Raw genomic sequence first — 12,678 nt, 5'->3', positions numbered from 1 at the left:
CTCGTACCGTACGGCGCAAAAGTGTTTATATTAAGCTGATGCCTGCCAGGCTGCCTAGATACCGAAATATAAGCACGGCCCTATACAAAAAGTAAGAAGGAACAATGTTTGGTGTTTGCATCCGGAAAAAAAGGATTACTAAGTTGAAGGTTCCGTATAAAACTGAAACTGTTGGCTGTAGATAGCTTACAGTTAGGCTTGCTTACACACAAGACGCAACTGACAGGGATTCTTAGAATTAACTCGTGCCTAATAGTTTAACCCTGTTAATAGGGTTGACACCTTTTTATCGTGGATGGGAATCAAACCATCGGGCTCCAAATTCCGGGTCTAGCCAAAAGTAAGTTTTTTTGGATTATCTGATAAATTAGTAATTTGACTGTGGCATTAAAAGTGTCAGTTATTTGATTTATAATAATCACAAATAAGGCTTTATATAAAAGATGCAACTACATACTAGCTTTAAACAAAATCTTAATCTAGAAGGAATCCCAATTCAGAGACAAAAATACTACTCGAAAATTTACTCAATTCAAAATAGTTGAATTCTCTGATTATTAATCGAAGCGGTATAAATTATACGCCTGAATCGCCAAATCGGTAAATGTTTTTTCATTTTTATTGAGGGATGACACTTTTACACTTACTGTAGAGTTCCCCGTTAGTCAAAAACTAAAATATCAATCTAAATAGATAATCAAAAATATATTACTTAAATGTATACTGGTAAGCGACAACCCTACACCTAAGGTTCGACATTGCCTTAACGGTCGTGGAACTTCGGTAGTATTATTTGAAACTTGGTTTCACCAACTTTGTTCTTCGAGGTGAGTTGTTACATCATATTATGATGCATGTCGTTCAACTATTCAAAATAGATAGAACAAGTCACAGTTGCATAGCTCAATCAACGCAAAATAAAACATTAAAAGAGTGTTTTTATGAAAAACAAGACTTTTAAAAATGTTACGATGTTAAATTCATATCTCTTAATTTAATTGCAATCAGTAAAGTATGACAAATATTTCAGGTAAAACAAAGCGAGATTTTCTTTATCCGGTATAGTGAATATATTTCCTTTTTTATCATAATAAGTATAAGTTTCAGCCTGACTTCAAATATGGGACCTCTTTACACACGTAGAAGATAGAAAAGCCTTCGCAAAAGCCAAATAACAATAAAACCCATTCGTATTCGCAACATATTCCTCAAGACAAAAAAACGAAAATCCAAATTAAATAGCTAATAACATTAAAGACAACAAACTACCTAAAATAGCTGAGCATTTTCCTAAGCCCCTACTTATTTCCAAAGTGGGATGAACAAAAAAACTTGAGCATTGAGCAACACAGGTGGTGCTTGTTGACCTCTCACCACGTCTTAAAGCATGACAACTAGCAGCTGTTGAAAAGAGACAGCACTATATACTATGTAGAGCGTCATCTCTCTTTCACAATAGCAACAGTTTTGTTTTTAAAGATGCTGGTGGATGTACCGTTAACGGAGCAATTTGCTAAATGTCGCCTTCACCCCTTCTCCCCTCCCCCTTTGCCTTATTCGCCTCTAGTCCTACAATCTGGGAGGTTTACACTTATGAACGCGAACAATTGTTGGTTTTGTTCTTATTTCAGTGACTCTCAGTACTTTGTATTTGGTACTGAGATTATTATGAGGAATATTTTTCATTTATTATAGTAGGAAAAATCTAAGTGACTCTTTGTATGTTTATAAAAAAAAAAGCTGGTGTAATATGTGGTAAAACGCAATATTGCTAGTATGATGATCTTTATTATAACTCTTCCTCCTTTCATCGTTGAAATCAACACTGAGGGTCACGACTTCAGCGCCTAGCTTTGGCACAGATGATGTTTCACCACTTGTTCCTATGTGTCAATTGAAATGAATTGAGCACCTTATAAATATTACTCAATTAAACCAACTGACTGATTCTTACCCTTGGGAAATTCAGCAAATGTATTATTTTAATTCAAATCTGAAACAACTGCATTAACGTCTTATGCTTTCTAGGAAATGTTTGTTTAATAAACTGTGAGTCTGTGAGCGTTTATCCTTCAACGCGAGCTCTTAGCAGCTTAAGTTATACATCAATAACAAAACGCCGAATTTTTTTATCAACATTAGTTTTGGTATACTGGTGCTACAGAACAGAGGTGGGTTATACCGGTCAAGTGTGAGTCGTACTTCGACAGTGAGGAGTCACAGATTATGTATCAAATATATACATATCTATACTTTTTTATGATAAATCGAGCTTGTCTTATGGTAACAATGGCATGGCCTGTACATCCGTAGTTTATTCATGTAGTTTATACGGAACCGTTGGGAACTTGGGTAGTATTGTTGGAAATGTGATGGAAAATCATGTTTTTTTGATCGTTCCGCATCTGCAGTGTCAAAAGTCGTATAACTAACTTCCCAATATAAGACCAAAGCTGTAATTCACACATAGTTAACTACCCAGAATCATAACTCAAAGACTCATAACTTCTAGTAATCCAAGCGAGAATCATCCAACCATAAAATACTCAGTAAACACAGGCACAATTCTACAACATTAGTAACATCAAAGTCCAACAACATAACAATAAAATTTGTCTGAAAACAGAACATCAAACGGTCTACCACAAACAAAACATCAATGATACTATTTAGAATTATTTACAGATATCTTATGATAATGGTGTTGGAAACGTGTATTGATTGGTCGTAGACTAAATAAATCGATTAAAATCTTACAGCTGTATGTCAGAACGAAGCTTAGGGAAATATCAGTTTGGAAAGCGGTTGCCTTCTTCTGCGAAGTTAGTCAGTAAAAGTGACTCTTCCGCTCAGCCCAAAACCTGAAGAGTCATTTGATTATTTCCGATCCGAAATAAAAAAATAAGTAACGGATCAAATGTCTATTGGCTTTATCCCAATAGCAAACGTGCACCTAAAGTAATTATTGTGGGTTTTTCCGCACGTATAGTAGAGAAGTTGGTCACCACGCTAAACCCGCTGTGCGCGACATGCGCGACTGCCGCTGTCGTGTGTTGAATCCCCTCATAGGATAAGCGTTATTGCGTTCCACGAATAAATTACATAAGGTGGGAACCGTTATTGTTAATTGAAGCCAAATGCTATCAAGCTGACTGGACTGTTGGTCTAGCGCTTAATCGACTGAACTGCTATACCTCTTCAGGTTTGAATCAAACCCAAGACTTCTCTTGGGTTCGATTCAAACCCGGGACGAATGTTTGTGTGATGGACACAATAATGCATTCGTAGGTTTGCCTGGGCTTTGGTTTAATTTATCTATACAGTATATCTAGTTGAGTGTATAAGTAGCTAGTACAAAGTTGCTCCTAGTACAATCTTAGCTTAATTTAAGACTAGACGATGCAAGAAAGTTGTGGAGTATTAAGCACTATAAGCTGATAAAGTGAGTGCCTATTCATACGGCGGTCGAAAGGCAGTTGAGCATTACTTCTGCAGGTTAAGCAAAAGTAATGTTGAACTATCCAAGCAAAATCAACTTCAGCTAACAATTCAATAATAATGCTCTACACTGCTGAATATCAAGGCATCTTCTAAGTTACGATTCGGATAAGATCGATAAGTGCAAGTTGGACTCAGAATACAATGGGTTCCGCAAGGCTAAAGAAAAAATATTTGTAACAATAATTAGACACTCAACAAATTTATGACTGTGCCGCCTATTGCCAGCGGCAGCGGGAATACATCATCTGTTAAACCATTACGAGGTGCATGAGATAAAGCTCGATGACAGACGGACAAACGGGTAGACAGCGCTGTTTCAGAAACAGGATATGCACGGAGCCCTAAAAATATGTTTTTTCCAGGAATCATTTATTATTACTTAAATTTAGAATGACCCAATAAAAAACAAACAAAAAGGTTCAATTTAATATTTTCCAGCCGTAAACTCTTCTAAAACCCATTTCCTAAAAGGAAAGAAAAATAAAAACACAATTTACGTTTACCGGGATGCTTTGGACGTTTTGGAAAGAAGATCGATTTATAAATGTCACGACGTTCTTGCATCCCATCTCCCAATGCGGTAAATATCTATTTATATTCTTTAGTGACATCTTAAACAGGGCACGTGGTGAAAAAGTCGCGCTGAATTTGCCCACGTGCGCTTGTGCGAGGTAATTTATACTCATCGTCTAAAGAATTTGAAGCCAATACCTACAGCAGGCATGACAAGCCTGTTGTGGTATTTGGCACCTTTTTTCTTGATTAACATTTTTTTTTCATACTTTCGGTAGGTGAATACGGTGACTTAATGTTTCGGTGCGTTTCACAGATAAGGGTCGTGAATTAAAATGGAAAATTTAAAGCGGTGTCGCTAGCTCAACATCTACAGCAATACACAAAATAATAATAATATAGAGTTCCACATAGACAACTTATTGAAAATGTGTGAAAAATATTCAACGCATTTTAGATATTACAATCCGTTTACACACTCTTTCAAAAACCTTCCAATTCATGTCCTCCATTTTAAATTTTCTCTGTTTTCCAATCCCTTTGATTCGAAAACTCTTGAAGGTATCATAAAACCTGTATTAAACCGTCAAAAGGTCTTCCGTGTCGGACTCCATGGAGTGTAGACGGGAGCCTTCCGGCGCCGGTTTCTTTGTCCTCACAATATACTTATTTTTAAGGTTTTTCCGAAGAGTTTTCATATAAGTGTGTTCTAGTACTTCTCGAAAGGGTTTGAGAACTGTTTCAAAGAGTTTCGGCGTTTTTTGTTTTGTTATTGATCCTGGCTGATGATAATTTTCAGTATTACTTTTTGTCATACGTTATTGCTCTGTTTATTTTTTTCCTCATATTAGGTCAGTAACAATGAAATTTGAAGAATTATTACAAAATTACATTTCTGATTAGCTATGCAAGTGTCTTTGTTCGCGTGGAAAAGTGAATTTAGCTGAGCTTTTGGATTTATGTTTTGCACTTTTTTTTAAGGTTCGTTTGACGCGCGTCTAAAAACTAAGTTGAACTCTGATAATAACTGATTAACATTGCCACTTTTAGGCAAACGTAGTGTAGGACGCCCTGCGCTACGATGGACCGATGATTTGAAGAAGGTGGCTGGCAGCGGATGGATGCGGGCTGCCCAGGACCGGGATGGTTGGCGCTCTTTGGGGGAGGCCTACGTTCAGCAGTGGACGGCGATAGGCTGAGATGATGATGATGATGATTGCCACTTTTTGTTCTCCGTTCGACAAGGGCGTGATCCGTTTTTGTTTTAGTGAGGCGACGTGAATATTTAATGGTAAATACAATTGCAACCGTATTAATAGCCTAAAACAAAATTGATCGCGCCAAAAAAACATCCGGAATAAATTATAAGACGTCAGCGAAATGGCTACGGAACTATTAAATTGAAAATTTTACTACACCTCGTACCTTCAAAATTCACTGATTTCTTTTGCCAATTGACTCCTTATCAAATAACTAAATTGGTAAACACAGGAAGTTTATTATAAATCAATAAAGCTTAATATTAATCGTACATACTCCAAGAGAAGCCTAGCAGAATCTATTCACTGATAACTATTCGAAACTGCGTCATACAAACTAAATTATTTATCATTTCCTGCTGTTTGTAATCATATTGATAACATAACGTATAGCTCTCGTCGAAAAGGAAAAAGGTTTCCTGTTAATCTTAAACTAGTGATATCATCTGGTTTCACTCGGCTAGTTTTACGTCTGCGAAGTATGAAAACTTATTACCCGAAGTGATCGGCAGAATAAAATAATAGAATAATTATTTAAAATCGAAATACACACGTTATTCAACCGGTCCAACCGTGTTAATAATCGTAAATTGCATTGTCATCGGGTTTGAAGTAACCCTGAAAATTTCAGCTTGCTAGCTTATCGTGAACCGCTTTCAAATTAAGTTGCAAAAATCCAACCGGAACGACAGGCAAACAAACATATAAACAAGGAAGTAGGTGTTTAAAAACGTGGGAAAAAGAAAGAAGCCTTTTTATGATTCTTAAAGACTCACTGTAAAATTCATTAAAAGCTGTAAGTATTTACTACTTGAAACTTTTATTGCTAAACTTATCTAAAGCAAAACGTCAAAAGTTTAAAAGAAATAATATCAAATACTCGTAATATTATTTTACCTACGCCCTGGTAATTCATAGTCGGTCGCAAATTCTCTCATTCGCAAAGATTTCCCGCCAGTTTCCCACGAGATACTGAATGCTGTGGACGCGTTATCCGTGACGTCACCCACGCGTTCGAAATACGAAATTCGCGCGCGAATATTTTCTTCTTTTTTTGAATAGATAGTGGTTTGTTTTTCTCTTTTGAATAGTGCATGTGTTTTAAAAAAAGTGTGGACTATTTGTGTTTGAGAAATTAAGTGCCAGTATTCGCTTTTTTTGTGAATGTTTTAAAGATTAACGAAGAAATGGATACCTGAAGTTTTTTGAAAAAGGTTCGTTTAAACTTATTTTAATACCTATTGAAAATAAACAGAAGAAAGCCTCGCTTTGCCAATCGAAATAAATCATTTAGTTATGTGTTACGTATATAAATATCCAATTAAAAAAATATTTTTAACTCACTATTTACAATAAAAAAGGACACTACATTTAATACGCCTAACACCAATATTAAACAATAATAACGTTTTCGGTTAAGTCAAAAATCAACACTGCAAACAAAAAACCACTTTAAAAAAGATTAATCATAGAAAGGAACACAGTGTCAGCAAAGCCGGCTGTATTTATAAAAAACATTCTCTGACAATGGTTTCAAAAAAGTTGGGAACAAAAATAGTCGTTTGTCAATTACTGAGTTGGATTGTAGGCACGCGAATTTTGATTGATGCCTTCACAATCCTGGCCGTTGTTCTACGTCGGTCGAATTTCAAATTGTAGACGAGTAAAACTTTATACTTACAGGCGATTTTAATCTAGACTTGTTGATGGAGATATTCAACCTGATAGATGATTTTAATGATGGAAAATTTACTTTTAATAAACAATTGAATTACGATCTCCCGTCTTTTTGAAGAGTATTGCTTAATATTGTAATATTTATGATTATTAATTCTTCTACCATTGCCAGACAGCTTGATACAGTTCTAATGAATGGGGCATCTTCGTAGAAAGTTTATATCAATATGTACAACACTACTATATTTACCTAGGTTTAACTTAGGGGCAACTGGCCTCTGGTCCACGGACAGCTTTTAAGGTACAAGGAATGGGAACATTAGTGGAAAAGTGGACCGAATACTGAGGTCATGAGAAAATGGACGATAGCACCTTGTTAAACACATAATTATTCAATTATTTATTTGATACGTCTTATTGAATAAGACGTATCAAATAAATACAATGGCGGATTTTATCCGGTTAACCAAGAGGTGTTGCATTTTGATTTAAATTACTAATGAATTGTTTTTTTAATCGAGTGCTGGTATTTTATAATGCTTAAAATATGAAAAGATATTAACTTCAAATTGTATTGTAACTAAACTCGCAACATCTATTTTAAACAGTTGAAGATTCTTGGCATTTGAAAATGTCGTTCCAATAGCGAATATCCGGTAAAAATCTGTACGATTTCTATTTTATTCTCGTTCCGAACGATTGAACGGTCTTCTTTTATGTCAGTGTTATTTTACAAAACTACCTGTAATAGTGATACGGGGTGAAGTAAATTCTGCAATGAAACAGATTATGATTTCGGTCAAACCAATGACTAAAAAAAGTAATTTATTTTATTGATATTTTTTTAATTTACGGGGTTTTTTCTGTTTAGAAAATTTCACCCTGATGATTTATAAAAATATTTTTGAATTACTGGCTTTGGCCTGATGCTTGATGATGCCTGAAGCTTTATGTTTTACTTATAGAAAAATGTGATCAATGGTGGCAGTGTCGCCATATTAATATAGGTTGTAAACAATTACAATGTGATATTAAAGTGCATACTTAATGCCAATAATATATGTATTCATGAAAATATACATACCAACAAAATAATTAAAAGAACAGTCGAAAAATTATTCGCTACATTACAAGCAAAAAGACCAAATTTTGGCACAAAAACTCGTCTCGTAAAATCATAACTACAACATCCTGTAATTAATCACAGATTGTGTAACGTATAATTTTCCTTTAACAAAAAATCTTCTGTTTCATATTTTTACAACTCATTAACTTGCCAATTTAAAATGCAAGGCGTATTTTAAAATTTTCAGCCAGTACAACTGGGCCCCAATTCCGCTATATGTATACAGTTTCCGACGAATTAATGAAAATCGGATTAAAATACTATATGTAATTAATTAAGCATTTTGCCAACACAATAATTTGAAATTCCAATTATTGTGTAGGCAAAAGGCTTAAGATAATATAAATTTTGAATAACGCCGATTGAGTAGCTCAAATATATTAAACTGGCAGTGAAAATTCAAAGTCAACTCACTTGTCGACAAGAAATGTCATACAAACGTTCAAAGTTTTATATTCGACGCTTGTGTGTCATTGCCTGGTGTTGGCTCTCTTAGAAACGACAGAAAGAAATAACATATTTAACATCAGTTTGATTACATCATTTCACTGAAAGCAAAAAAAACATAAAAATTAAAAGAAAAATAAAAAAAGCTATAATAAAAAAAACAGCGCTGATTTTCAGCAGCACCAGAATATTATTATTCCTTTATTTCATAATTATTCGATGTTGCTTAGTCACGAGTATTTGGTGGTATCGCTTGACTAGTTTCGTACGTAACTGGAGAGATTCGGAGGCAAGGCCGTTTCATGTCACGTTTAATAGAACGATTCACTTGTTGTTAAGGGCTCTTTGAACTCAAGATACTATTCCATACCCACATTCTCTCGTGCACGTCACACGGTATCCTGATGCCATCTCTTTTGTCCAATCTGTAACAATTTCGGCTCATGTCATAAGTTGCTCGGTCGTACGTACCATAGAATATAGGATAGTAGGGGGAAAGGTCTGAACATTGCTGATCTTGAAGCTCCTGTGTCAATCTGACATTACATTTGTCTGGTTCTAGGTGCTGTTTGTACTCTTTCTAACATTATATGTGTAGAATATTAAAAAAAAAAATACGCGGGACGAAAACTTTTTCTCAAACGCCGACAAGTAAACCTTAAAGAAGTTTCACTTCAACAACCGAAAAATGTGCCTTAAGATTGGTAATAGCATGTAGCTCACATTTTCAGAGGGCCGACCAATACATGTAAAGTTCTATTATTGAAACCTGTCAGCGCACTGGGTGACGAGAGACAGACATTGCTTATGACGTGCAGTTGCGCTGTCGCGATTCCACAACTACGATAAGATTCCTTTAAGTGGTGATTAGATCTGTTAGATTTGTGGAGAATGTTAAATATTTTGATTGATTTCCTTACAATGTATCTTCATAAAAGCTGCAGCACATCACGCAGTCGGCTTAGCTTATCGGGACTGCTCTGCTGTCGAAGTCCGGTCCATTTGCGACACAGATGGGTTCGCGACTAGTTGGGCAATGCGAATAAAAATGCGAACTTAAAGCGTTGCATCTATGTAAGTATGAACACGTATGAACCATCCTTATAAAAGTTACGGTATAAAGTAACATATGCTTTAACTGGCATGTCGTGAAGAGTCACCTTCCATTAATTCGCATGCTCCATGACCTCGTCCAAACTGAAAAACCCCTTCCACTTCAATTTTGGAACCGTTTGAGCATCGTCGGCTGGTAATTGGTGTTTTGGAGCACAGTTCAGCGTTCCTAACTGGATCAGTTAGTTTAAAAACTAGTCGTGCGTTTATAGTTATTAGGTAGTTTCTAGTGTTGTTAGTGTCAACGAAAAATAAAATATCGGTTAAAATGATGTTTCGCTGTGAAAAGCAATCTGCAATGAATGTTTGTAACTTTTTCATGCATAAACCACTGAAAACTTTGGACAAAATTTGATACACAAATACAGATAGTTTATATCCTGCATAGTTTTATCCCGAGTTTATTTTTCTGTAGGACAATTTAGATTTGTACCGCACATTTTTTCTAATAGTCCGATGAGCAAGCAAAGGGAATTCTATTTGTGATTATGATTTAACGGGTCTTTTGTAGTATGTATACGAAAGCGACGATATAACGGGAAAATCAAAATAAGAACAATGAGAAACCGTTTATAACACCAACTTTCACGAAAAAAAATAGGGAAATGATAAATAAATAGAACTGCAATAGTGTTTTAAAGGTTTTATCTCTAAAAACACAAATTAAGTTTTCTCAATTTTTTTGAGTCTTTGTGTACTTTAGGGTATCGAATCTGCTTCGTACATAACCGGTTCTTATTAATATATATATCATAATATAGAATTTCTACATGCATGCTTTAACAAATTATTCATTATCTCATCCAAAATTTGAATCAAAGCGTGGATGAGACCTATTTTTTCAACCAAAATTTGGCCTAGAAAGTAATAATCCAAAGTGCAGTACAAGCATACAGCCTTTCCGTATGACGACACCTGTACGTCAGCGGGGAGCAACGTGGGCGGTAAACCTACCTAACGTTTGTTGACAAGCCAATCTCCGGAGGTAAAGTTTCTGTAATGTCACAATTAACGTGTAAAAATAGATGAGACATGCAGTTTTAAAATTATATTTAGTAGGTATGTAATTGAAGCTCAGAATGGCGGATGGAGTTGCGGAAAATTTTAAAGGATAATGAAGGTTATTTATCTTGCGGTTAATTTTTTTGGTTTCGGGACCGAAAGGGTAAAAGTCGGAAACCTATTACTTAAGCTTCGCTATCTGAACATCTTTCGGTCGGTCCATCCGTCATCACACTGTCATGAATAAAAATAAAACCTAAAGATGGTTGTTAATCAAATACATGTTTAATGCCCTTGATTGGAATATTCTGAAATTAGGAATGTCCTAATCCTATGGATAATATTATTTTATAAGCTCGAGTTCGTGGATCTCAGTGGTTCACAAAAGTCCTTACTCAAGTTGCGGCTGTTTCAACTGTGGAAAGCGCATTGATTAACCTGACCCATCAAAAACCCTGAACAATGTCATCAATATTCTAACTCAATAAAAAAGTTTATAATCTTAATGGATCTCAAAACAATAACAAAAGCAAGCATTGTTCTACCGAATTTAGAATAAGGGATGAAGGTGTTTTTAACTTATCGTCGCATAAAAGTAAAAGTTGCCTAAGAAAACGGTCAGCCCTTTCAAGGGTTTAGTCGTTCAGTTTTATTTATCTTCCTAGCGGCTCCCTCTGGTTTCTGTTGTCTTACAAATACAGAAACAAAATACTGGGTGCTACTTAAAAATATGCGAGAAGTGTATCCGATATAGGCGTGAAAGTATAACAAATAAAAAAAAGCAAGCCTAAGTTTCTCATTTGTAAAATTACTTAGACATATTTTTTTTTTCAAATTTGGTCTTCTTTTTTCTATTAATACGCACTCTCTCGTATCCGAGTCAGGATTCGGTTTATGTTGTGAATCAGGGCTGTTACAGTTGTGCCGGCACAACGACTCACTACATTTACCGTAGCACGATACACAACGACTAAAGACCTAATAAAAATCTTTAACTACAATAAAAATAACGCTGAAATGAAAAGAATAAATATTAAATATTTCCTTTCGATGAGGCACGTGACTTCGACCTGTCATCTCCATACATCCGAACGTTCTTATATTGAAGTTTATGACTGTACAATCGTCTCTTGGCTGCGGCCACGGCCAGTCCTTAGGATGACTAATCAATGCATGGCTTCATTATACTGTTTCATATAATGTAATAATAATAATAATATAATAAATCCTGGGACAACTCACACACGGTTATCTGATCCCAAGCTAAGCAGAGCTTGTGTTATGGTAACCAGACAACTGATAAACTTACTTATATATTTCTAAATACATACATATTATAGATAAATTACACCCAGACACCAGAACAAATGATCATGCTCATCACACAACATTTATCCTGGGCGGGAATCGAACCCACGACCTCTGGTATAGCAGTCAGGGTCACTAACCACTAGACCAACAGGCCCGTCGAATATGTAAATCTGTCGCTAATTACAAACTTAATACAGTCATGCAACTTAATTCTATCAATCATAACAGTCCAAATTAACATGTCTCGCTAACAAGGTGACCAAAACAGCAGTTAATTCTGACCAAGGTAGGTAACCTAATTAATCTAACGAGCGCCACAGTTGCACATTTCACGGGGTACAGTCACGTCCAAAAGATTTGTGTGCTTCGCTACACTGGCCTGGTGTCCTAATTCGAAAGTCTTTTGTGTCTGTTGTTTTTGTTTTAATCGATTTTTGCTATACTTTTGACGCTGTAGTGTATTCTTCTGTATATTTAATTTAATTCACTCAAATACTCTGTTCTGAACATTTTAGGTTTCATTGTCGATACTGTAAAAACGGAAACCTATGACTAAGACTCGGTTGTCTAGTCTAATCTAAAACCAGTCTAAAATAATAAGTATATTCGATGAACTGAATTTATTATCACCTTTAAATTTAATTTGTTTTTTGAGCCCTCACGAGATGCCACATGGTATCCTACTAAAACGAAAAGCAACTTTGAAAAAATCGTAAATTTTTAAAATAC

At 35.3% G+C, this 12,678-nt stretch overlaps 1 protein-coding gene across 1 annotated transcript in view; it reads left to right on the top strand.

The window, feature by feature from the left end:
- Positions 1–6,022: 6,022 nt before the first annotated feature.
- The window catches only part of LOC113492919 (5-hydroxytryptamine receptor 2B), an 87,689-nt gene continuing 81,033 nt past the window's right edge, over positions 6,023–12,678 (top strand). The window contains exon 1 of the mRNA XM_026870648.1: positions 6,023–6,487. The gene's annotated coding sequence lies outside the window, so the exon portion shown is untranslated. The remainder of the gene's footprint in view (positions 6,488–12,678) is intronic.

This window comes from Trichoplusia ni, chromosome 4, assembly GCF_003590095.1.
Source record: "Trichoplusia ni isolate ovarian cell line Hi5 chromosome 4, tn1, whole genome shotgun sequence".
In the NCBI taxonomy this organism is placed as follows: domain Eukaryota; kingdom Metazoa; phylum Arthropoda; class Insecta; order Lepidoptera; family Noctuidae; genus Trichoplusia; species Trichoplusia ni.
This window is presented reverse-complemented; position numbering and strand designations above follow the sequence as displayed.